Raw genomic sequence first — 26047 nt, forward strand, 5'->3', positions numbered from 1 at the left:
GTTTGTTTGTGACAGTGTCTTGCTGTGTACAACATAAGAGTCTTGAAATCTTGCTTCTCCTATCTCAGTCTCTCTATTGTTTATTTTATGTTTTTACACTATACTATGGTTTTCAGAACAGCTTATATATTTCAAAAGTATTTATACTCCCAAGGGAGACATAGACAATTAACTTGCGAGGTGGCTTGTAGGAAAGAGAACAACAAAGAGTGAGACTGAATGCTTTGCTTGACATTTGTAGTTCTTGTATCAAGTTTGAAGAAGAGGACTTTATAAGTTACTTTTCCTCTGAGATAAATGCTTTTCCAAATTATCACAGCTAATGAACCAGATTCTTACCCGCACCTAATGTCTATGCCACCCTCCAGGCAAAACCATTGTTCACTGAAACAGTTGGTGAATGACTTTAGGATAGACCATCTTAATTCACACACCATTTCTTAAATGAATGTAACCTGTTCTCTGTGGGCTGAGAATAAAGTCACTCACTCAAGTCAAATAGTTTTGACCATAACAGGAAGTCTGTATCTAAAAATCGTGCCTACAATTCATTCCTTGGAGCAGCAGAACTGTCAACTCTCAGCTTAGATATGATGGAGGTAAAATCCTTTAGTGATGTGAGGGTCATTGAAGTACAGCCTTATTTACAATGAAATCCAATGTCTAAAAATTGTTCTTAGAGTCAAGACTTTAAACTCTACTAATACAAAACAAACAAACAAACAAAAAGACTTTATATATTTATGTTCATTTAAGAAAATACTAATAGTGATATATTATTTTGAAATATACAGTTAATACGTTTGGAGCTACTTGAAATTTATATTGAGAAAAACATATGTATTTTCAGTATTGCTGTAGACAAGCATCTACATAAAACTGTTAAACTGATTGTTGTTTTATATCAAACAACTTTTATAATACTCATTTTATTGTTATAATATTTTATAAATTTTAAGGAATATGACAAAAAAAATATTGTAGGTATTGAAGGGGGTCTCTGGGAGGAGGTGGGGTACAAAAGGGAAACAATAATGTGATTTAATTCTATTTACTTAAAATATGTTTTTAAATGTTATCAAATTCAGATAAATTGAAATCATGTAACTTTTCTCATCATAATGCAATAAAAGTTTTAAAAAAAGAAAAAAGAAAGCACCACTATAAAAAAAAATGGATATCTCAGAACTTAAAAAAATAAAATTTTGATCTAAAAAATTCAGGCACAACACATTCAGAAAGTATGAAACACTATAAAAAATTAAAAACAAAACAAATCAAACTAAGAATAACAGGAAAAGAGGATAGATAAGGATCCCAAGTCAAATGTACATAAAAGATTTTCAACAAAGAAACTTTCTCTAACTTATAGAAGGGGGTGCCTATCAAGGTATGAGAAGCATAAAGAACACCAAATAACTGGACAATAAAAAACCCCACACAACACATAGCAATCAACATACTAAATATACATAAAATAGAAAGAAGGATTATTAAAAGCTGCTGGGGAAAAAGGCCAAGTCATATTTAAAAGCAGATCCATTAGAATTAACACCTGATTTCTGAAAGGAGATTTTGAAATCCAGAAGGGCCTGATCAGACATCTACAAACTCATAAAGTCCACAGATTCCAGCCCAGACTATTATACCCAGCAAAAGTATCAGTCACAATAGATGGAGAAAGAAAAACATTACATGATAAAACCAAATGTAACCAGTATCTATCTACAAATCCATCTCTACAAAAGATACCAGAAGGAAAATGTCAATCTGAAGAGATTAACCATACCCAAGAAAACACAAAAAAAAAATAAATAATCCCAGACCATCAAATTAAAAGAGGGGGATCCACACCTTAACAACTAAATAACAGGAATCAATAAAAACTGCTCATTGGTAACTCTCAATACTGATGCTCTCTCAATTTCCAATAAAAAGACATGTTTTAAAAGACTAGATTGGAAAACAAGCTCTCTATTTCTGCTGCATCCAAGAAATAAACCTCAGGAAAGGTGTAAAGACACCATCTCAGGGTAAAGGGATGGAAAAGGAAGTGAGTTCATGAGGCAAGTAGGTCTAACCACTTTAATATCTGAGAAAATATACCTCAAACCAGAACTAATAAGAAAGAATAAGGACGAACACTGCAAACCCAGTAAAGAAAAATGCCAAGAGTATATTGCAATTCTAAACATTTGTGCGCAAATACAAGGGCATCCAAATTCATTAGAAAACAAAAAATAACAAACAACAACAAAAACCACCACTACTACAAATAAGATCTTATTGACTCTTACACAGTGATAGTGGATGATTTGAATATCTCAGTCTCACCAACAGATTGTTTATCTAGACAACAGAGAGAGGGAGAGAGGTAGAGAGGGAGAGAGGGAGAGAGGGAGAAAAGGACAGAGGTAGAGAGGGAAAGAGAGGGAGAGAGACCAAGACACCAAGAGAGACTAAGACAGGGGTGTCAGAGTTAAATAATGTAATAAATTAAGTAGACCTAGCAGATATCTATGTTAATATTCTACCCGAACACTAATAAATAAATAAATAAATAAATAAATAAATAAATAAAAGTTTTTGTCCCAGAAGCTCATAGAATATTCTCCAAAATTGAGCACATACACAAACACAAAGCAACTCTCAACACATAATAGAAGGCTGAAATAGCACGCTGCATCCTATGTGACCACCATGGATTAAAGCTAGATATCAACAACAGAAAGTTTACAAACTCATGGAAATGGAACAATTCAATACTGAATGAAAACAATGGCTTAAGATGGAAATCAAAAAGGAAATTAAAAACTTCAGAACTGAATTAAATAAAATAAAAGCCCAACATACCCAAGTCTATGGGACACAGTGAAGACTATTCTAAGGAGCAAGTTTATAACACTAAGTGCCTACATCAAAAAAATTGGAGAGATCTCATACTAGTACATTAAAGAAACATCTGAAATCTCTAAAACAAGAAGAGAAAATAACACCCCAAAATAGTAGATGGCAAGACATAATTATCTCAGGGCTGAAATAAATGAAATAGAAACAAACCAAAAAAAAACCCACAATCAATAAATAAAAAATTGGTTATTTGAGAAAAATCAACGAGATTGATAAAACCTTAGCCAACTTAACTAAAACATGGACAAAGAAGATACAAACTAATAAAATTAGAGTTAAAAAGGAGGACATTACAGTAGACAACAAGGAAATTCAACAAATCATAAGGACATAATTTTAAAATCCACCAAGCTGGTAAACCTACAAGAAATGTATGAATGTTCTTGATATATACAGACCTACCAAAGTTAAATTAATACCAAATTAATAACTCCTAATGAAATATAAACAGTAATTAAAAGTCTCTCAAGCAAAGATAGATGGATGCATGCATGCCTAGGGAAAGATGGATTCAGACCAGAGTTCTACCAAATCTTCAAAGAATTAACACAAATACTCCTCAAATTATTTCATAAAATAGAAACTTAAAAAAATATTTCCCAATTCTTTTTTACAAGGCCAATGTCACTTAATGCCAAAGCCACACAAAACCCCATGAAGATTCCCGAACATCACAGGTACTGCCAAGTCTAGTGGTTGCTCTCCTCAGCCTGATTTACGCCCCATTGCTGAGCACAACACTTATTTATGTAACTGAACAGAGAGGAGTTGAGCTGGTACCAAGAAGACACTTCAGCACTACTGTTTCACATTTATGGTACCAGTATTCTGCATGCTACCGGACCAGAAAGATAACAGTGACTTGTCTGCCACACATACTGCTGCAATAGTGACATAACCCACCACGTTTTGACTAGCCTTAAGGCCCACTCTTTGAGGTGGAACACATACCTGACACTGCAAAGGTGAACAAGAACCTAAGACTAGATGTGTCACGGACCTGGGGGAAAGCCTGCTCCTATCATTCTGCTAAAGGAATCTAGCAATACAATAACTCGTAATAACATAATGTTAAACCCAGAGATCAGCACCTCTGTCAGCCTCATCAGGTAAGCTTCCTTAAGGAGATGGAATTAACACAGAGAACAACTAAGCAATGTGTAGAGAGGAATAAGAGGCTCTGGAGCACTCAGTCCTAGGTGAGATATCTCTATCCATCCATCCTCTCAAGACTCAGGCATCCATGAGGAAGAGGAAGTGGGAAGACTGTAAGAGCCAGAGATTATAGATGACTCTTGGGAAATGGTGTCTGCAGGACACAACAGGGCCAGTGCACAAGAGAACTAAAGCAGCATGCACAAAGCTTGCATGAGTTCAAGCCAGATAGGATCCCAGCAATGAGAGTGGGAAACGGGCACAAGGTCCCACCCCTGCCCTATTCAGTGGTATTTTTGTTTCATTTTGCTTTGGAGGACTTTTTGTCCCGTGGACTTTTGAGTGTTTCATTTTCATTTTTGTGGTTTTGCAGGGTCTTTTTGTGTTTCTTGATTTTTGTTTTATTTTGGTTTCTTATTTGTTTGTTTGAAAGAAAGAGAAACAACGACAACAAAAAAGAATACAAAGTTGGATGATGTGGAAAGGATCTAGGAGGAACTGGGAGGGGGGAAACATGATTGAAATATACTGTGAAAAAATTAATTAAAAAAGAATAGCACCAGGTAGATCAGGTAATACAGTTGGATTGCTTATATAAAAAGGAAATATGTGAAACCAGTTAATGCCTTTAGAGGTTCTGGCTGGTCATTGCCTTGTACGGTGATGAAGAGTTATTAAAAATTTGTATACAACATATTTGGATCATATTCTTTCTCCTCCCCCAACTTTTCTTAGATCCTTCCCATCGCCCTGCCTTTCCAATTTCATATTCTTCCTCACTCTCTCAAAATAAAAAAAAGTCAAAACAAAAAATTCAAGACAAAAAAATACTAAAACAAAATGAAGTGCACACACACACCATGCACATACTCTCCAAAGGAATTTTTCATGTTGGTCAACAACTCCTGGGCCTGTAGTCTCTTCTAGAATATGGTTGTTATACCCGGTGACACTCCCCTGGAGAAAACAGTAGGCATCAATGGCAGATAGCTTCTTAGTTGGAGAACCTGAATGTTGCTAGGCATAGGCTCCACCACTGAGCCATATTTCCATCCCCCCCGACACCTTTGACTACTCAAAAACATCCCTAGGAAAGAGTATTTGGGCTATGCGCATGTCTGTACATATTAATGATTGTTCCCTGACCGTAACTTTTTGTAAGTGGAATTCCTAGATTCATTTTAATCCTGCTGGCCAGTTTGATCTTCAGATAAGCAGCACTGACTTGAATGCCTATCAGTGGTGTGGTGGAACCCTCTTTCCCTGTCACAGATGAAGAAAGCTGCTCAGAGGACTCAGTCAGTCTGGCAGCACAACGTTGTTTCCAATGCATCTATCTGCTGGCATAATTGGGTAGCGGTTCCTCTGCACCATAACCTCACATGACCTTTGCTGGGTTTTCCTTCTCAGTTGGAGCTTGCCTCCCTTATTATTATTTTTTTTTTTTTGAGAACTTTGTCTCTCATCTGTTGCCAACACTCTTCCATTGAATTTACTGTTTCAATTTGTTATGATTTCTAGATGTACTTAAGTTTTTACTTGTGATATATTCAAATCAATCCATCCTCTTATTGCTGATCTCTGCTTTTAGCTTAAATAGGAAGAGAGAATGAGAGAGAAAAAGAGAGGGAGGGAGAAATCTTGTCCTCGGTGTTGAAGAAATTCTTAACTCTAATTACGATTTTCTAGTTGCTATTGTAATTTTATACATCTTATATAATAGACATTGTATAGAAGTGCAGAAGCCTAAAAATGAATACAATGCTTTTTAATTAAGGATATATGGGACAGTTGTATAAATGGCTATGAGCCATCCTGGGCTGTTACACTCACAGTTAGCCAGGAGAGGTCAGGACAACAGCAAGAAAGACTCTCGCTAGACATCACTTAAGATGTTCTTTCCTTAAGACTGTGGTGAGGGACTGTCTTCCTCTTCAACTTGCTGGAAGTGCCTGGCCTGCCTTTAAGGCCACTCCCTAAAAATCCCACTGGAGGTAAGATAGCTCTGCCCATCTTCGGTCTGAACACCACGATTCCAGAGATGTTAAACGTACCCTAATATCTTCCAGCTCTCCCAGCAAATGTCTCTGTTTACCTGCAGAACCTGGACATTAGAAATTTATCTATTTCACCATTCTGAAAGCTAAAAAGATGAATTGCCACCAAACTCTCAAGAATCTGTCAGATAAAGGAATGGCTCTGTAATTAATTCACTGAAACAAATCTCAGGTGTCATTTATCATTTCTTCCTTCAAAAGTCCCAGACGCTGCATTATTTGTACAGCAGATGCAACGGTTTAACACCTGCCAGGGTTTGTGCGTAGAGCAAATTTTAAGAGTTCAGATGAACTTTTTCAGATCAAAAAATAATCATTAACAATAATGCAGCTTTCAAACATTTCCTGTTATGTAATGTTTTCAAATCTGGCATAGAAGAACTGAAAATACAAGGCTGCGTCAGAAAACACACATGCATATCCAGGTGACAGTTAATAAGAAGGCATGAATTGATTTGAAACCATGCATTCCGTCAATGATGTTATCTGGTCATTCATAATTTCTTTCTCTCCCTGTTAGCTACCCTACTGTAGACAGTACCACTAATAGGCAATGAAGGGAAGTTTAGTCACAGGGCTGTGCCCTGCTGGGTCAAAACACACAGCAAGTAGAAAATGTTCAAGAACACCAGAAGAAAAGAGCCATTTGTGTTACTCTCTTGAGAATTTAGAACACTGGGTCAAGACCCCATGCTGACGGGTGTGGTGGTGTGATGTGGCTGCCAGGAAATAAACCTGCACACCACACTGGAGAAATTAATCCCAAAGGCAGTGCAGTCAGAAGAGCGCCCAATTACCAAGAATAAGGTTGGATGTGTAAGAGACAATGATGAGAACAGGCCACAACGAATCAAGTATCAGAGCAATCGACAGAGTGAGACATCTGGTTCTGAGAATCAAAATTAGATGCTTCTGAAGAGCAAAGGAGAGAATGGTGTGTTAGAAATCAGGGCTGTGGTTCTAGGCGTGACACTGCCCATTCCAGCTGCAAACAAAAGACTATGTTCCCAGGACAGTTCATTAGACATCACCCCACTACTGGCCGAAATCTGTGCGACCCAGAAGAGGGGTGTTTGGATCCAGAATCTGATGACAAGCTGATTTTACTTGAACTTTTAATTTATAGCCACTTCTGACTACCTGTTCTTTCCATATTGATTTTCTTTTAAATGGTCTTTTGCCCTTTTAAAATTGATCTTCAAAAAAAAAAAAAAAACTGTCTTTGCCCAAATATCTCTGCTGCCTTTGATGGCATTTAAAGTCTTTATATTTTTACTTTTCTCCCATGAGGTGTGTGCATGGGGGGAGCTTTTACTTAATTTTATTATAGGAAAAAAACTAAAAAGATACTGAAAAAACTATTTGTTGCCCCTAATATACTCTATAAAATGTTCATGAAGTTGATTCCCCAATTAGTTTTAGATAAGTTCAGAATTAAAATTATCAAGTTGATAAAATCACTCTGGTTTATACACACACATACACAAACATCCACCTACCTTAAAGAACACCTTACACAGAATTTGTTCATAAACCCTAAGATCTACTGGTAACTGCATCAGACTGTAGAAAAATTTCACAGTTTTCAGATATATAAATATGTGGGAGTTAATTTCAAGGCATCTGGCAATCAAGTAACCTGTGTAGAAATAGAAAAGAGAAGAGAAGAGAAGAGAAGAGAAGAGAAGAGAAGAGAAGAGAAGAGAAGAGAAGAGAAGAGAAGAGAAGAGAACAAGGAGAATGCTGAGAGGCATGGGTGGATCAGATTTGGCCTTCTGAATCTTTGTGGCACCTTCAAATCATCAAGTGCAATTTGAAGAGAAAGGACTGAGTGCCTTGCCATGGAGTATCCACCAAAAACCACCCCTCCTATTTTCACTCTCCTCCCCCCAACTGATGCCACACGTCTCTGCTCACCGAGACAACTATCAAAATGGGACTTTCTTCTCTCTCACCCCAAAAGGCCATATGAGAAACACAAACATCCTGAAGTACTGAACACGCTTCTACTACATTGGGGTGATTCTAAGAGGACCTTGCCAAACACAGGAGAATGCCAGTTCCCTGCTTCAGGAGGGGGCGACCGATAGATACAGCAAAGGAAATTCTCAAATACTGGGTGGGGATGAGTATTTGTGTGTAAACCACAGTGTATGCTCAAGTCAGGTGTCGACATCTCAGGTCAGAAGGATCAAAACCATTTTTCATTCCAGAACCGTCACATGTCAAACCAACTGCACAGGAAACTCCAACTGCCACTCAAGTGTTGATTCTGGTTTACTCTGGTCCTGAGTGGAATAAGAAAGACACTTTCACAGTGGCTACTATAGACCTAAGCAAGCCTCCCTTTCTTATATTAGTTGGACAAAATCGCCTTTCCATGCATTTCCTTCCTGAGGCTCTGACACATCCCCTTCTGTGACCACTCAAGCTTGCTCTGAAATGTCTTTATATTAAGTTGATTTTGACTGATACAGACATGTCTATCTTAAGACGGAAATCTCAAACATAGCTGTATTTAATGCAGGGGTGCACTGGAAACACAAGAAAGGAGTTTACCAAAATCCATGTGGACTCTGGTTCAACAATATTGCATGTGTGTAACAGGGAAGATAGATAGATAGATGGATAGACAGACAGAGAGACAGACAGACAGACAGACAGACAGACAAATGCATTTCTTAGACTACCAAGAGCACATTTATTCAGCTGGTATGGAAGTTTCTCCCACTTCTTTGTCTTGTCACACCAGAACTGCAAACATCTGAAATAATTTGCCTTCCAGGAACAGGACACCGAGACCAAGGGCCTCACCTGCTCCACAACCTTCCATCATCAGGTGGATGAAAGTGGCTGTTCCTCCGGTCACTTGATAGTTGAGAGGCCTTGAAAATCCATTCATCTGCCTAAGCATCAGATTCCTCTTCTGTAATGAAGGAGAATGAACTAGATGACCCCGAGCACTCCTCCCTGTTCTTCCATGACAGAGGTTTATGCAGGGTTTGGGGATTTTCCCCTACTGTTTTTGTCTTATGCTTTTTCTGTCTACTTGCTTTGATTATAGGGAGATCACAATGTCCCACGCAGTTTATTGGCAACACTGAGCCGCCCTAGAAAAGAGATGAGCTCTCCTGTTCCTGAGCTATCCTGCAACCTTGACAGAGATCGGAGGCGGCTGCTGTCAGGCCTTGGTATTTGAAGAGAATATCCCCTGTCATCTCACTTGCTGATTGAGGAGGAGGCAGCAGGCAATATTTCAAAATGCAAACTGACATTTAATTATATAAAAATCTCCTTCCGTGTGATCACTTCTCTTGCCAGGCTGATTCTGATCTACTTAAACATTTTCCTTTTTATATTGACTTCTCTTATTTTCCCCAATTCTAAATGAGCACAGTCAGAAATGAACCACACATTTGACTTACGCGCTTCTCTTTATACCTCCTATAGTCTTTTGGTGACACCGTGGTTTACAAAATTGTGTTCACTTCTGAGATGAATCTAAATCCTGACATACAAGTGGATGTTCTCAAAATGTAGATATTTCCCAATATCTATATCACAGAAGAGGTTTTGGACAAATATTACCAGAAAGTAAAGAGATTCAGGCACCAAATGCAAGAAAATGCACTGTCCTGCTTTAGGTTCTTAAACAGTGACATGATTCAGCACAGAGATATGCCAAGACTGCACGCAAGGAGGAAAATGGGGGTACCTGTCTATGTGCGAGACTTCAGGAGTGGACACCATCTTCAGTGTTCCAGGTAAGCAATGCCTTAATGTGGTATTTTAAATCAATAACAGTGCTGTGGAAAACTACTAAGATTAAAGAAAAGAATCACAAGGGTGATCCTGTCTGTATTTAAGTTTTTGACATCTTGTTCACTATGGGATGTTTGCATTATTGTTGATTTCTTTCTGAAAGTACTGAAACAAATTTTTATTTATCTGGATTCTCTTCAAGTTTTCACTGAAAGATCCTTGTTGGCCTCACTTCAACAAGGCCTGGGTCTGCCACGGGGAGAACAGTAATATTGCCATATCTTATTCTTTTTTTTTTTTTTTTTTTTTTTTTTTTTTTTTACTTTTTCTTAATATCTTTTTTTCTTAGATATTTTCTTTATTTACATGTAAATTTTTCCTTTCCCAGCTTCCCCTCCAACGAACAAACAAACAAACAAAAACAACAAGAACAAACCCGTCTCCTCCCCCCTCCCCATGCCTGCCACCCCACCCTCTCCCACTTATTGGCCCTGGCATTCCCCTACACTGGGGCACAGAACTTTCACAGGGCCGAGGTCTCCTCCTATTGATGACCGAATTTGCAATCCTCTACTATACACGTGCTGCCAAAACAATCAGACCCACCATGTGCAGTCCTTGGTTGGTGGTTGAGACCCTGAGAGCTCTGAGGGTACTAGTTAGATCATATTGTTGTTCGTCCTAAGGGGCTGCAAACCCCTCAGCTCCATAGGTCCTTTCTCTAACTCCTTCATTGGGGACCCTGTACTCAGTTCAATGGATGGCTGTGAGTCTCTATATCTGTATTAGTCAAGTACTGTCAGAGCCTCTCAGGAGATAGCTATATTTAAGCTGGCTTGTCCTTCCTTCAGTCTCTGCTCCATAGTTAATCTCTGCAACTCCTTCCATGGGTATTTGGTTCCCCCTTTTAAGAAGGAATGAAATGTCCACCTTTTGGTCTTCCTTCTTCTTGAGTTTCTTGTGGTTTGTGGGTTGTTCTTCCTGTATTCCTATATTCCAAACTTCTGGGCTAATAACCACTTATCAGAGAGTGCATAATTAAAAAGAAAGACTCCTGTTCCAACAGCTTTGATCATTTCTGGTATCACCATCATGCACATGCGTGCTTTTGGTGAAGGTTTGGTACCATTTGGTACTTACTCCAATTACTGACTGTAGCGGTAGAGAAAGTTCTTTCCACTGAAAAGAACATCACTCTGAAGGATGAAAACAACATGGCACAGGACAGATGCAGTTAGACCTTGTGATTCCTGACTGGGGTACACCGTTTGATGAAGAGGGACAAGGGAAAAGCCAATGAGGGGAGGAAGGGAGAAAGATGGGAAAGATGGGTGCATATGTCAGGAATTCTGAAATTCTGCCCGACATGCAGATTCCCAAGCAGCTATCCACAGAGCTGAACTGAACACCAAGCATCTTCATATAAAGTGATTACCATGGAAATGTTCTAGAGCCTGACGGTGAAACACCACCACAGAGAAGAAGCATTTGGGCTGAGACTGCTGTGTGTCTGCAACACAATTCCTCTTCACCCCACCCTCAATAATCTTAAAAGCAACAAGGGCCTCCTTCTTCTCACATGCCCAGCACGATCCTAAGATGGCAAACTCATATGTTGCACAACTCAGGGGGAAAATTAAAGTTGGAACTTAACCAGAGCTGTCTATCTTCTGGTCTCAGGCTTCCCCCATGCATTCCATGTCTTCCATGAATGAAGAAAGGGGCTCGTTTTCTCAGGGAGCACTAAGGGGTACAGAAACACCAGAGTGTGGCCTAGAATCTGACCATGTAGCCACGGGGACAGTGATCAGCAGCTACGATGACACTCAAACAAGTATACAGGATATCATTAATGATGTTCTAAGTGAGAGAGATGGGCAGAGAAAAGGTAACAGGGCCAAAGCAGAGCAATCAAGAAGTAGAGAGAAGGTCGTGTTTTACGTGTTTAATCTTACTTTGCAGTCTGAAATTTGAAATGGAAAGTGCAGCCACTCACTATGTTTGATGCTACCCACTATACAAGCAAAGGGCATTTTTACAGGCCTGTCTGTAATCAAGTTTGTTGAGGGAAGAACAGAAGCTTGGGTTGAGCCTGTTTTAAGATTGAATCCACATCTTTGGATTTATCTCAGGTAAAGCTTCCCATGCTGACCCTCATGACTGCCTTCTTTCTGTCTTTGAACCTTAACTCAAGCTGTTCTGACCGGGCCAGTCTTCTGTTTTTCTAACCTTAAATAAGACTCTGCTTTAAGCTGGGCAGTGGTTGCGCATACCTTTAGTCCCAGCACTTGGGAAGCAGAGGCAAGTGGATCTCTGAGTTTGAGGCAAGCCTGGACTACAGAGTGAGTTCCAGGATACCCCAGCTACAAAGAGAAACTTTGTTTAAGAAAAAAAACAAAAACAAAAACAGAAAGGAAAGGAAAGGAAAGGAAAGGAAAGGAAAGGAAAGGAAAGGAAAGGAAAGGGACGGGACGGGACGGGACGGGACGGGACGGGACGGGACGGGACGGGAAGGGAAGGGAAGGGAAGGGAAGGGAAGGGAAGGGAAGGGAAGGGAAGGGAAGGGAAGGAAAAAATCTGCTTCAAATCCATTTCCTCTAGGGAAATCACTCTGGCTAAGCCGTCTTCTCCCTGTATTGGACACCTTGTCATTCTGTGTACTGTCCAACTTCCACTGTTACAACTTACTACCTGAACCTATTATTTATGCATACAAGCCTGCATTGTTGTGTCTACTGATGCTTCTAGACCATGCAGAAATTTGTAAACATGTCTCAGTTTCTAAAGATGTCTAAATGGTATTAAGCTGAGTTAATAGAAACCCTGTACCCTAAAAAGATATTCCACAGCATGAAAAGGTTCAGTGAGCACCGACAGCTGAGGATAACAACATGGCTACAGTTCCATAGGTCAGCGACCGGCTGGCTACCACTCAGGAGCCAGTGACGTGAGGTTTCTTACCCAAAGATTATCATTATTGACTTCCAATAGTTAATAACAATTTGATTCTCACTGTGTCTCTAAATCAGTGGGGGAATTAGGAGAAAGATGCATATGATATGTTCTTAAGAAACTTAAAATCTTACTGGGATCAAAGCAAACATACACTGACTATGATTTTAGGCACGGGTGTTCCAAATCTTAACAGGACCATTACTCTTAACAGGAAATTGTGCAATCTTAACAGGAAACAGAGGGTCAAGGTAAACATGGCAGTCTTCTTGGATGACGTGTGAAATACAGCTGGGAAAAATATGACAGGAAATAGAGAGTCATTGCCTGAAACACAGAGGAGAATAGAGAGTGTCCATGGTGACACTGTAAAGGGGCCAGTGAGTGGAAGGAAGCTAAGGAAAAAATGAACGGAAGAATAAAAAACTCATATCAAAGTATTCTGGCTTTGAAAGAGGCTACTAGAGAAAGGTGAAAAGTGTTTTCTGGGGACTAAGAGATCTAAATGACTTTGAGGATAAAACTGCAGAAAGCCTGTACTTTAAGAATGAAAAAGAAGAGAGGAGGAATGACGGGAGTGAGTTCTCGGAGGAAAGACCCAGGGAAGGATGAGGTTGGACATTCTCGAGGAGGATGAAAAAGCCTAAGAGAAAGATACAGGATTGGAGGACTGTTAAGAAAAATTGGGGGAAGGCTGGAAGGGGAGGTCTTATATGGAAGTTTTCTGTTTACTGTTACATTCAAGAACAACTTAATGAAGATGAGGTCTGCACACAGATCAACTCTTAAGGCAAAGCAAATAGAGATAGATGAAAACTCTCTTGTTGATGTTTGGCCTTTTGCTATGTATTGCAATGTTAAATATTGTCAGCACGCTCCCCCACCCACCCCCAGGCCTGGTTGTTACCAGGAAAGAGAGAATCAGCAGATAGACCCAAGTGGTACTAGGTAACCTTGCCCCCTCCCCCACTTATGAATAAAGATGCCTACAGCATATAGCTGGACAGAAGATAGTCGGGGTTTAGGTGTTCCTGGGCATGGGGTCGGAGGCTGAGGACCACAAAGAGAAAGAGGATAGAAAAGGAAGGTGGAGAGAGTTCTGAGAAAGCTGCCATGGGGTAGGTGAATTATGAAAACATGGCCAATTGGAGTTAAGAGTAGCCCAGAGGGAACATAGCAACTAACAATTCTGGGTTATGGAAAAGGAAGTCGATTCCAATAGCATAGAGGATAGATATCTGCCCAGCTCTAGAGTTGATTAAGGCTTGTTCTAAATATAAAAGTCGTGTGTCTTTTATCTGAGAACTGAATGACTAAGGTGGGGTAGCAACTCCAGATTGAGACTAAATATTTCCAACAATACTCCCCACATGACTATGCTGGCAAAAATGTCACAAGATCATCACCGTCTTCCTCAACTCTGATGGCTCTGACATGTGTAATAAAAATTACTACAGTTTGAATAGGAAATATCTCTCGTAGGTTCATGCTTGAATACTTGTCCCCAGGACTGGGTGGAAGACTGGAACTAGTAGAAGGTAGAGAGTTGCTAGAGAAAGAATGTAAGTGGAGGTGGACTTTGAGGCTTTGTATCCTGTTCTCTGCTTTCAGTATGCTGAGCATACCTCTCACTCCCTCGCCACGCCTTTCCCACTATGGTGGGGATGTCTCAAACTCTAAGGCAAAATGAACCCTTTCTCTCCAAGGTTGCCTTACTATTTCAGTGTATTCTATAACAGCAATGAAAAATAAACTAATACACATGGGATTATAAATCTTGTATAAACAAATGCCATACTTGCTTCTTCAAGATCATAAAGTATAAATAGCATCTCTATATGTAAAGGTCTAGAAGGGAATCTCAGCTTCATTAGCTTCCTTTCTTTTTATATTCTAGGGTTAAGCAATTTTAATAGCATTACTAGGGTTGATGCGGTGGGTTGTCACTGTGCAATGCTTTGCAATAGTGAAGCGGCAGAGCTCTTGATCTGTTTTGGCAACTTTTAATCAAGGATACATGTTTTACTTGTAGCATTATTTGTGTGATTGAGCTAGCATTACATTCTTATTTGGAATAATTGTATTTTAGCTTCAGGAGCAATCCCTAATGTAGCTAACATTCTGTGACCTTCACTTTGTCTGGAAGTTGGTCAACAGCTATGTAGAGAGTAAGAAGCATGCCTAGGCATGAAGGAAGTTTTTGCATTTCAACCAGAGAACAGATGGCGACAGACAATACCCATTCATTTCCTTTGTTTCCCATTGAGACAGAGACTACAGAAGGTTAATTTGGTGGCCCTTGCTGAGAGAGTGAAGAAAGACATCCACCCAAAACAATTAAACCTTGAGAAGAGTTGGAGCAATTATCTGAACAGCCATTGGCCACCTAGGAATTGCATGTATTTTAAAAATTAAATTAATGGGGCTGGAGAGATGGCTGAGTCGTTAAGAGCACTGACTGCTCTTCCAGAGGTCCTGAGTCCAATTCTCAAGCAACCACATGGTGGCTCACAACCATCTGTAATGGGACCCGATGCCCTCTTCTGGCATGTCTGATGACAGCCACAATGTTCTCACGTACATAAAATAAATAAAATCTTTAAAAAAAAAAAAGAGGTTACCAAGGCAAAGGGCGGGGCTAGAGGGAGGATGGGATAGGTGGTTTGTGGAGGGGTAAGCGGGAAGGGGAATATCATTTGAAAATGTAAGCAAATAAAATGATTACTAAAAAATTTTATTCTAAGAGAGGTTACATATATTTAAAAAACTAAATTAATATTTTCTATGCTGATGATGGAGCCCAGGACTATATACAAGCTAGTGCTAGGCAAGTGTTCCACAAGAGAGCTATGTCCCAGACTCTTAAATTGTTTTTACTTTTACTTCCATTCCTGTGAAGGCATACAAGTTGCCTCCATCTCAAACAACTGGAAGATGAAAGATGCCTTTGCCAGTCAAAGCTTCCCAAATCACTCTAATTTAGTGTGTGTGCCAGAGTCAGTCAATGAACATGTTCAACCACAGAGCCTACCCCAGTCATTCTCCCAGCTGCTACTTTACCTAGAAACGTGCAAATGTCATTAAATGCAGTCACTCCAAGAAATAAAGAGGACCACATTTTGCAAAAGACTTTACCATCTTGGGGTTTTTAATTTGCACCTCCAGAGAGGACTTAAATAAGATGCTTTGACAGCCCACAGAGGACTTGAACACTCATCTTTGAAAAGATTTCCTATTCTCTCCTGGATTCTAAATGAGGGCACTCTCCCGCTGGAGCATCCTAAGTGTTATATCTGAGGTTTGTTTCCTATTACTGTAGATGTCATTTCCTTCTTGCTGTAGGTTTCCCTCCTCCTTTGTGCACATGCATAGCAATGAGCACCTCACATCAGGAACCATTACCCCACGCCAGCCCACCAGCAGTACCACCAATGAACACACTGTGCCAAGGAACTCCTCTGAACAATTAGGGTGAGCATCAAAACCTGAGCTGAGCTGAGTGTCTCCTTGCTCCCTGCCTTGTGAGGAAGGGGAACAGCTTGCCTCATTAAAGGATCAGATAGTGGCTCGGACTGCTTTGGAGCAGGCTGACTAGCTTGAGAGCCTCTCATTTGGCCAAAATGCAAATTACAATCTTCCCCCAAAAGACTTTAATCTGGGCAAAGAACACTGATCTGATCGAGAAAATGGGGGAGAGGGGAGTATAAATAAAACAGGGGACATTTGCCAGGTGGTGGTGGCACAAGTCTTTAATCCCAGCACTTGGGAGGCAGAGACAGGCGGATTTCTGAGTTCGAGGCCAGCCTGGTCTACAGAGTGAGTTCCAGGACAGCCAAGGCTACACAGAGAAACCCTATCTCGAAAAAAAACAAAACAAAAACAAAAACAAACAAACAAAAAAAAAAAAAACAGGGGACACTGTTGCTCAAAATCTCCACCCTTGTAAACTGCTGGAGCCAAGCAAGGGATGTCGAGCTAGAACCCAAAGGGCAAGTGTGCCAGACACAATGGCAGAGGTCAACTCATTCTAGCCCAGCATTTCAGGAAAACTGAAGGCAGTCCAATTTCTTCATAGGATTCTGGTAAGTTCTAAGAATCACAGGTAATCCGTGTGAAATGATTAGAGCATCTATCTGGCACATAATGCAGCTTATTCCTGGTATGTACAATTTTCATGGGTGTCTCACCTAAACTATCTACCACTCCCTGGACCCATGTTATCTGGACACAATTCCAGAAATAATATTTTATCCATAAATCTTTCAGTATGCCTCTAAAGCATGTGGATTTTCCAACATGTTATAATGAAGCAATGCTGTCACACACTTTGAAGGGAAGTAATAACTACTTAATGCCATCAAATATGCAGCCAGTGTTCATTCCCCAGCTGTTATGGGCATACATTTTCCTAGATATTTGTCCAATTGAGATATGAATAAAGTCTAAGTCAGTTAATATTTCTGAGACTATTTTAGTCTATAATTGCTCCTCACCTTTTCCCCTCTCTCAGTTTATTTGTAGGAGAGGCAGCTTGTTGGTACTTCAGAGCTCTCCAGGGCTGGATTTTGCTGATTGCAGCCCCATGGTGCCTTCTAATGCCCCGCTTTGTTTTTCTTTTCTTTCTGAAAACTGGCAGCCAGATCAAGGCTTTGTCACACTGAGATGTAATCTTCCACACTGATTAATCGCAGGGAGTCACATGAAGATGTTTTGTCTCTCTTTTCATGACAATATACTTGATGGTCATTACCAGAAGCCATTATTGTAAAATGGCAATATTCTAATTTTGTCATTCACTCTTCATTGACTAGTGAGAACGAAAGAAAACCATCTTACCAAGTCTTACTGATCCTGAGGTACAGTTCCTATGTGAGAGACAATAAAATTGTTTTGTTTCCCCTTTAGGTATTTCCAAATACTGAGTGCTGAGGAGATTCTCCAGAACACTCGACCCACTACTAATGTATTCATCTTTTAGTGTCACTAAAAAGGAGGATTTTTAACACATCTCATTACTTTTGTCTTTGATTTACACTTAATTAATGCCCAATTTTACAGTATCCTTTCAGCCTGAATAACATAGCTAGATCTTGTCTCCCAAAATACTAAGTAGTTAAATTAGCTATTTCTGTTAAACTCCCAAATTTTCCAATATTGATAAATAAACAGTTCTAGAATGCAGGCAGATTTCCTTTCTTCTGTTCTTTTAGCCAGTGCCTCATCTTTTTAAACGTTTGTAATAGGAGTTTTATAGGGAGTAGCTTGGATTCAGAAGAGCCAAACAGAAATGTGAGCTAAGGACTAAGCAGCCATATCACTTCACTTCATGGATCTTGTGTTTTCTCATCCTCAAGTGGAAATGATCCTGTCATGGCGTTGTGTTGTGTGAAACTAGAATAATTATTCAAAAGCAGTGTAAAGAAACCCCAAAGAGCTCTGCAAATACAAAGCATAATATTCATGGAGTTAAATATCTGGTTTGCTAAAATCCAATCTTAAAGCTTTAATTTCTTCATTCAAAATGGCGGCACCATGACTGTGAGGGGGAACTCTGCAATTATCGGAGCTGTGGTTGGAGCCCGTTTGCCTGAACAGAACTCAGTTATAAATATCTGTCTTTGGACTTGACATTCAATTCTGAGATGAATCAAACATGTTTCAGAATTTTAATCTGACATCCAAGAGCTAAAACTCTAAAAGCAGATAAAGCATTTTCTGAGAAAAAAGAAGGCAACTTGTTAATCTCAAGTGACTTTTTAATTCCAACAGTGATTATTCAATGTAGGAAATACAACTTCAGATAGAAACTCATTTCTGAAAATTTATCTTCAATGCTTATGCATAATCTAAGTTAGAAAAGAAATGTGTCTATATTTTGTAAGAAAAATAAAACTAACATTCATCTTTTTCTTATAATACTTTTTAAACAATTATAAACCACAAAGAAATAATGTATCCCACAAGTTCCAATGCAGAAGGCTAAAGCACTAATGCCAGAGGATGAAGAAGTGGCCTGCAGCACCACATGGAAAGGTGTCAGCTCTCAGCCATTTAAACTACCCACTCCTTTCAATAAACTCTGTACGTGATTTCTACTCATAACCAAAGGTGAAGAAATGTAAATGTGCCTGATTGCTTTGAACCAGAGATCTGTCTTAAGGATTACACTTTAAACAGCCATACCTAAGCTTATAAGCAAACATCAAAGCCAAGGCTACATATAGGCTCTTGAGCTCAAATTTCCCACTTATCTGTCTTCTGTGTTTTCATCTAAATCCTGCATGCTGTCAGCACTAACATCTCTAACCAACCAGTCACGTCATTTCCTATCACTGGGCCGGAAGAATTGCAGAATTTGGTTATGGGACACTTCAAATGCACAGGAAACCAGAGAAGACACTGGTATCCTGTACCAGACTGACAATGCGGGGAACCCGGCCTGTTTACACTGCCTTCCCTCCACAGAAGCCCTTCAGAGCTGACCACAGATTTCAGGCACAGTCCCACATACACCTAAGACACATTCTTACATGACCACGACTGCTACTCTCACCCAAAACGACCAATGGTTCCTTGCCTTCCTTTCTTACCTAGTGCACAGAGAAGGTTCCCAGGTACTTCAAAATCACTGTAGATTCCAACGGGCAGCCCAAAGGGCACACTTTTCTTTTGCATGGAATCCCTCCCTTTCTTTTAAAACATATTTCTTCAGACCCTATTTCTTGTTTTTTGTTTTGTTTTTTCGAGACAGGGTTTCTCTAGGGGCTTTTGTGCTTATCATCTAGCTTAATCTCATAATATTTTGAAATCTTCCCAAGGGCTTGACCCTCTGAGCCATCTCAACATCCCTGAGAACACACCTTTACTATGTTAGAATAGTAGCGACTGAAACAGGGGCATTCTCCTCCAGAGCATGGAACTGCTGCTCAGAAGCTATTATGATAACCTGGACCACAGATAGTGTCAGGAAAAAAAAGGCCCCAAAGGTTCCATTACTCGGGCATATTTGTCGACAAATATTTCCTCCCCCAACTAAGCTCCTAACTCCCTCCTTTGCGCTAAGGGACCAGGCCACATTTTTAGAACATCACTTGTGGCATTCGCACCACTACATGGTAAATCCCAACAGGACAGAAATTGTGCCTTATTTAATTTTGAATCTCTAGAGTGTAGCACAATGGCATATAAAAAACCCCTGGGGGAAAGTGCAGCGAAATGAATGGCTCACACATCCCACGGTAAGAGCAGGCCCTAGGAGGCAGGGATGTCATTATTTCCCCCAGAGAAGTCTTCCAATGCATCCACAGTGAAATCTCAGCACCATAGAACAAGAGGGATGGAGAGTGGTGAGATGCAAAATTATAGAGAATCTGAAGGAAACAGAGGGAAAGGTCACGGGAGGAAAGGAACTGGGGGAAGAAATCATATACTTTCAAGTAAGAAATTGCTCTGACATAACTGAAATGCAAGGGAAACCAAATTGTAGTTAATAAGAGGCCTTGGGCCAATCATTCTGTCTTTGCATGGGGAAAAATCTCCGGCTGATTGGCAGTTAAGACATTTTTCAGTATTGTCGGGACTGAGATTACCCAATTCAAATCAATGTTTAACAATCTTCATTGTGTAGAACGCTGAAATCACTTACACTTCAGCTTAAGCTCATCTCTTCTTATTCTAGCGTGAGAGGTGAGCAGCTGGCTGCCATACTGAGCAGAGACCCTGCAAATACACACTGCTCATCCCAACCTTTAAAGTATGCAGCCCTCTTCACACCCTTCTCTTTTGCATCCCATTGGGAATGTTCCATTATGTAATTTAAGTCATCTCCCTGCACCGCCACCCCCAGCCCCCAGCCGGCACAATCCTTAACGTCACCTCTCTACGCCCCTTCTGCTGCCGAGCTGCTCTTGTTTCACTGACAACATCAACACATTCCCCTCTGAAATTCACATCCTGTTTTTATGTCCTCGTAAGAGAAAGGCTTATTTTAGATAATAATTTACCTTACATTTCATTCCTTGTTTTGAAGTGCCCCGTGATAAAATTAAAACGGTCTCAATCAGAATCAAGCAACCAACTTTTAAACAGCCTCCATCTGTCTTGGGAAAATTTGCCTTGCTAGAGATGTGTAGATGAATTTTTAGCACAAATTAAACCTTACAAAATCACTCCTCAAGTATTTTCCACGAGTGGCCCATGTTCTGCCCTTACATCACCCTCTGATCATTTAAAACAGCGCAGCCATTTTGAAGCTGAATGCCGTCAATGCAAACAGCCCATTCAGACACTGCAAATCTGTAGCAACGGTTCCTGGAGGCACAGCGACTGGTGTCAGGGAAGGAGTCTGGTAAGTGTCCCCCACGAAGCTCCACTGTCTGTTTTAAGGTTTGCCACTCTGCTTTCCTTCACTGCCAACCAAAAGCCTTAGCAGACAAACCTCTGGAGCATGGGGCTAAACACTTCTTCTAGCCTTAGAAACCAACAGCAAATAACAACCCATAGCTCAGCCTTAATAATACAGTCCTACTTATGAGCATTTTACAACAGTGGTGCAATTAATTTAATTTTGGAATGCTCTACTGAGAGATGTTTTTATTGTCCATGTGTCTCAGATGAAGAAACAGACGCCCAAAGGTTTCAACCATTTGTCTCAAGTCATGCATGATTTGTCCAATTCAGAATCTAGTTTTCAAGGCAAGCTGGTAATGCTGTGTTGTAAATGACCCAAGATGTACAACTTTATGCCACAAGTTGCTGCTAAAGTAATACTACTCTTTATGAGATGTTTAGACTAATTATATTTATCTTATATGTAAGAGTCTGTGCACATTGTATGTCTGTGTACCGTGTGGATCAAGTGTTCACAGAAGCAAGAAGAGGGTATTGGACCCCCTAGGGTTAGTTACAGTTACAGACGGTTGTGAGAACTATCATCCCAGTCAGTACTGAGAACTGATCCTGAGTCCTCTGGAAGAGCGCCAGTGGTCTTCATATTGAGCCATGTGCCCAAGCCCCAAGCATTCTTAATAAATATGAAGATAGCCCAAAAGTAGTGGTATTTCAGTTAACAACAACTAGAAAAGACAGCATGGCTTGAGATGGAGTATTCTCATTCGTGAGAAATGATAAAGGGTTGAGAGTATTTTTATGTGTACTAGAGTATGTTTACCTGATGTTTGAACAAAGATGTTTTTTAAAATACTGTACGATTATCTAAAGTTAATATAAAATTCAAAATTCTTAATTCAAAAACTTTTCACACAAGTGCTTTTTTCTAAGTAACAGACTATGTCAGAGGTCAAACCTCAACTCACATTTTGAGTTGTAGGCTCCGTGAGATTTTATACATTATCATTATGAGACCACAACCAGCACACAGGTTCAAATTCCCAATATGCAGAACAATAGATCAGGAAGTTATCAGTCTGTCATTTACTGAATACAAAATCTCAGACTTGATCCTATGAAGAACCAAGAAAAGAAAGTCAAAAGAAGTTGGCCTCTATTGTCAAAATAAATAAATAAATAAAATTAAAAACCAGTATCAGGGCATTTGATAAGAACTAAACATCCTTTTGGATTGGGATTACCATGGTATTTGTTTACTTATAAGTGCATAGTTCCCATAAAGTACAGGATAATCATGCTACAATCCACATACTCAAAGAAGCTAAGTAACAAGGAGGGCCCAAGGGGGTGGGGGATGTGCTTAAATCTTACTAAGAAAGAGAAGTAGAATAGACATCAGTGGTGGATAGAGAGAAGGAACAGGGTTGGGAGGGAATTGGCATTGGTACAGGAGACATCAGTTTGGGGGGAGGATGGACGGAGAGAGTCCTGGGAAAGACAACTGGAATGGGGCTGGGGGAGATCTCTGGGATGAGCTAGAAACCTAGGGCAATGGAAACTTCCAGAAATCTATGAGGGCAACCCTAGATAAAACTCCTAGCAATGGGGGACATGGAGCCTGAAATGACCATCTCCTGTAACTGGGCAAGACTTTCAAAGGTGGGGTTGGGATACTAACCCAGCCACTAGTCCTTTGACCAACAATACATCCTGCATACAAGATGTGCAGAGGTAAAGATGGAGCAGAAATTGAGGGGATGGCCAACCAATGACTGCTCCAGCTTTAGACCTATGCCAGGAGAAGGAGCACATCCCTCACACTGTTAATGATATTCTGCTATTCTTACAGACAGGAGCCTAGCGTCATCAGAGAGGCTTCACCCAGCAACTGATAGAAACAGATGCAAAGACCCACACTAAACATTAGGAAGAGATTGGGGAATCCTGCAGAAGAGGAAGAAGGCTGATCGAAAAAGCCAGAGGGGTCAAGACACCACAAAGAAAACCTACAGAATCAACTAACCTGGGCCCATAGGGGCTCATGGAGACTGAACTTCAAGCATGGGACTGACCTAGGACTTCTGCCTGTTTGTAACAACAGTACCGCTTAATCTTCTTGTGGAACTCTAACAGCGGGGCAGAGGTTGTCCATGACTCTGTTGCCTACCTTTGGATCCCTTTCCCCTAAGTGTGCTGCCTCACCTAGCCTCAGTAGAAGAAGATGCCACTAGTCCTACTGCAACTTGATATGCCAAGGCTGGTTGATATCCATGGGAGGACTCCCCTTTTCTGAGGAGAAAGGGAGAAAGGGCGGATGGGGGTGGTGAGAGGGAGGGACAAGGAGAAGAGGAGGGAGAGGAAGCTACAATCACGATGTAACATAAATAAATAATTTAAAAGAAAAAAAAAAGAACTGAACATCTGTTAGATGGGCTCCTGGATGCTGAGAGTGAAAATTCCCTGAGGTGATGCTTCACAATAGGGTTTGATAATAAAACTGTCTTTGAAAGTGAGAAGGACAGGTGTTCTTTGTTAGGATAGGACTGAGGAGAAATCTGAGGACCATTCAGCTCAGATCTGGAGCGAGGAACAAGTTCAGGTCATATACACTTAGTTGATATACATGCTTGCCACTACCTCTGCCTTCTCCGCCACCAGCACCATTTTCTGCTTCCAGTTGTTTCCTTCTCTTGTTCTTTTCTATTCAAAGATACTCACACGGGGGTCTGATCACTAGCTTTTTTACCATCATGGTGCAGCTCATTGCTTCCACCACCATGACTACTATCAGCATCTGGACTGTAAGTACATACTTGACCTGAGACTGCTGGATATGGCAGAGCCACTACCGACATCAGAGAGATGTCTAGGCTGCAATGAAGAGATCACCATGTGCCAGTTGCAGGGACATAACAATCAGAATGCTAGTCAAATGACTCCAGTTTCTTTCTCCAGGCCCACATTCTTTAACATGGTATACATGATCTGGGAATCATGACTTGAAATATGCATATTTTATAAGCCACAGAACCTGTATGGTGCAGTGGTTAACAGGATAACCTTGTGTACAAACTTAGGTTTGGCGTTTACTGGGGCTGTGACCAAATGTAAGTTGTCGATCTGTGGAAAAACGATCCACACATATTCAATCTATGTATAAGGAAATCCTAGGTTTGCTCATCTAGAAAACTGAGATAATGGGAGGCTGGGGTATGGTTTGGTGGTTAAAATGGCTGCTGTGCAAACACAGGGAGCCAGCCAGCCAACTATCCAGCCAGAGATGGAAGCCTATGCTATGAATCCTAACATCGCAAGGTGAAGACTGAGAATGCTGTGGGCTCTTTTGCCAGTCAGTTTTACCTACTGGTTGGTTCTAGGTTCAAAGAGACACCTACCTCAGAAAAATATGGTAGAAACTGACAGAGGAAGACACCCAACAACACACAGGCACTCTGCTGTATTTGTAACGGTGAGCTGACCTTACAAAAGCATAGCTAAGATAAAACTGCAGATCAGGTGCTTGCTGGTAAGCTAGTTTATAAACTTCTCTCTCTATTTAAAGTTGTTCGTAATAAAATACAAAAACAAAAGAAATGTAGTATAACAAAGAATATTCCAAAAATAAAAGACAAGGGGGTGATTTGCATATATTTCACCAACGCCCTTTTTTTGGATAAAAAATACCTTTACAGAAGCATCTCTTGCTGTGTCTGGGTCCTTAAATTTGAGGGGCTCTATCTTGCTTTAGAGACCCAACAAATAAATTGTTTCTACTGCAGCAATAGCCTTATAGTGTTGCATAAAACAACAAATAAGAATACCCAAACATGTATTATGATAAACAGGAAAATAAAATTAGCAACAAATCATTTACAAAAACAAACAAACAAACAAACAAACAACAACTTGTCTACCCTGGTGTGACAATATTTATGAGAGGAAAGATAACAGCAGGTAAAACATGCAAACGATTTTCCCACATTTTTATAGAGAATCGGTAGTTTCTCTTCCATGCATGAGGTTAAAAAAAATTCAGGACTAACAAACTGGAAATAGGTAAATAACTGTGAAGCTGAGATCAATGCCTCTATAATACCAGACAAAGCTCACCTAATGCCGCAGTTTGAGTTTACTGGCTTACTATTCTGCATCTGGTTCTACCACCAAAGTTCCTGCCGAAGAGTGACCTAAGTCAAATCCTGAATGGTGAAGAGGGACAGGTGGCACAGAACTCAACATCAAGAAGAAACCTGGGCTTCACTAAGTCTTTCGACTCTTCTCACTGTCTTTGTCATCTACCCATATTTTTATATTCTTTACACTTACATGCACTTAAGAGCAACTATTAAATTTATGAGTTGAAGAGAATGTACCCTTTCTTGGGTCTCTCTTCCATTCCATCCATAAGAAAGAAAGCTATACATCTATGGTCAATTGACTTTTTTTTTTTACAAAGTTCCCAAGAACACACATTGGAGGGGACATTCTCTTAAACTCATAAATTTGATAGTACTAGAGAAAAACAAAACAAAAAATTCAGATACAGAGTGAAAGTAGACCTTTACCTCACTGTTGACACAAGAATCAATGCAAAGTAGCTGAAGGATTTAAACATGAGATATAAATTTATAAAATTACTAGAAAATGGTGATCAAAGAATCCATGGCATAGACTCGGGCAGAGATTATTTTTTAGGAATGGTGTCAGAGCACACAGTTGAAAAAGAAGGAGGCAGAGGAAGAAGGAAGGAAAAAGAGAAATGGAAGAAGAAAAAGAAGGAAGAAGAAGAGAACCACCACCACCACCACCACCACCATGTCCACCACCATCACCACCATGTCCACCATGTCCACCACAACCAC

At 40.1% G+C, this 26047-nt stretch overlaps 1 protein-coding gene across 9 annotated transcripts in view; it reads right to left on the reverse strand.

The window, feature by feature from the left end:
• Znf385b (zinc finger protein 385B) overlaps positions 1-26047 on the reverse strand; it is a 394108-nt gene that overhangs the window by 310335 nt on the left and 57726 nt on the right. Inside the window, exon 1 of one of the 9 annotated variants that reach the window (XM_031370759.1) lies at positions 8937-9104. The exons of the other annotated variants lie outside the window; for them this stretch is intronic. The gene's annotated coding sequence lies outside the window, so the exon portion shown is untranslated. Of the gene's footprint in view, positions 1-8936; positions 9105-26047 lie in introns of those variants that run through there. 9 annotated transcript variants of the gene reach the window in all.

This window comes from Mastomys coucha, unplaced genomic scaffold (assembly GCF_008632895.1).
Source record: "Mastomys coucha isolate ucsf_1 unplaced genomic scaffold, UCSF_Mcou_1 pScaffold15, whole genome shotgun sequence".
Classification (NCBI taxonomy): Eukaryota; Metazoa; Chordata; class Mammalia; order Rodentia; family Muridae; genus Mastomys; species Mastomys coucha.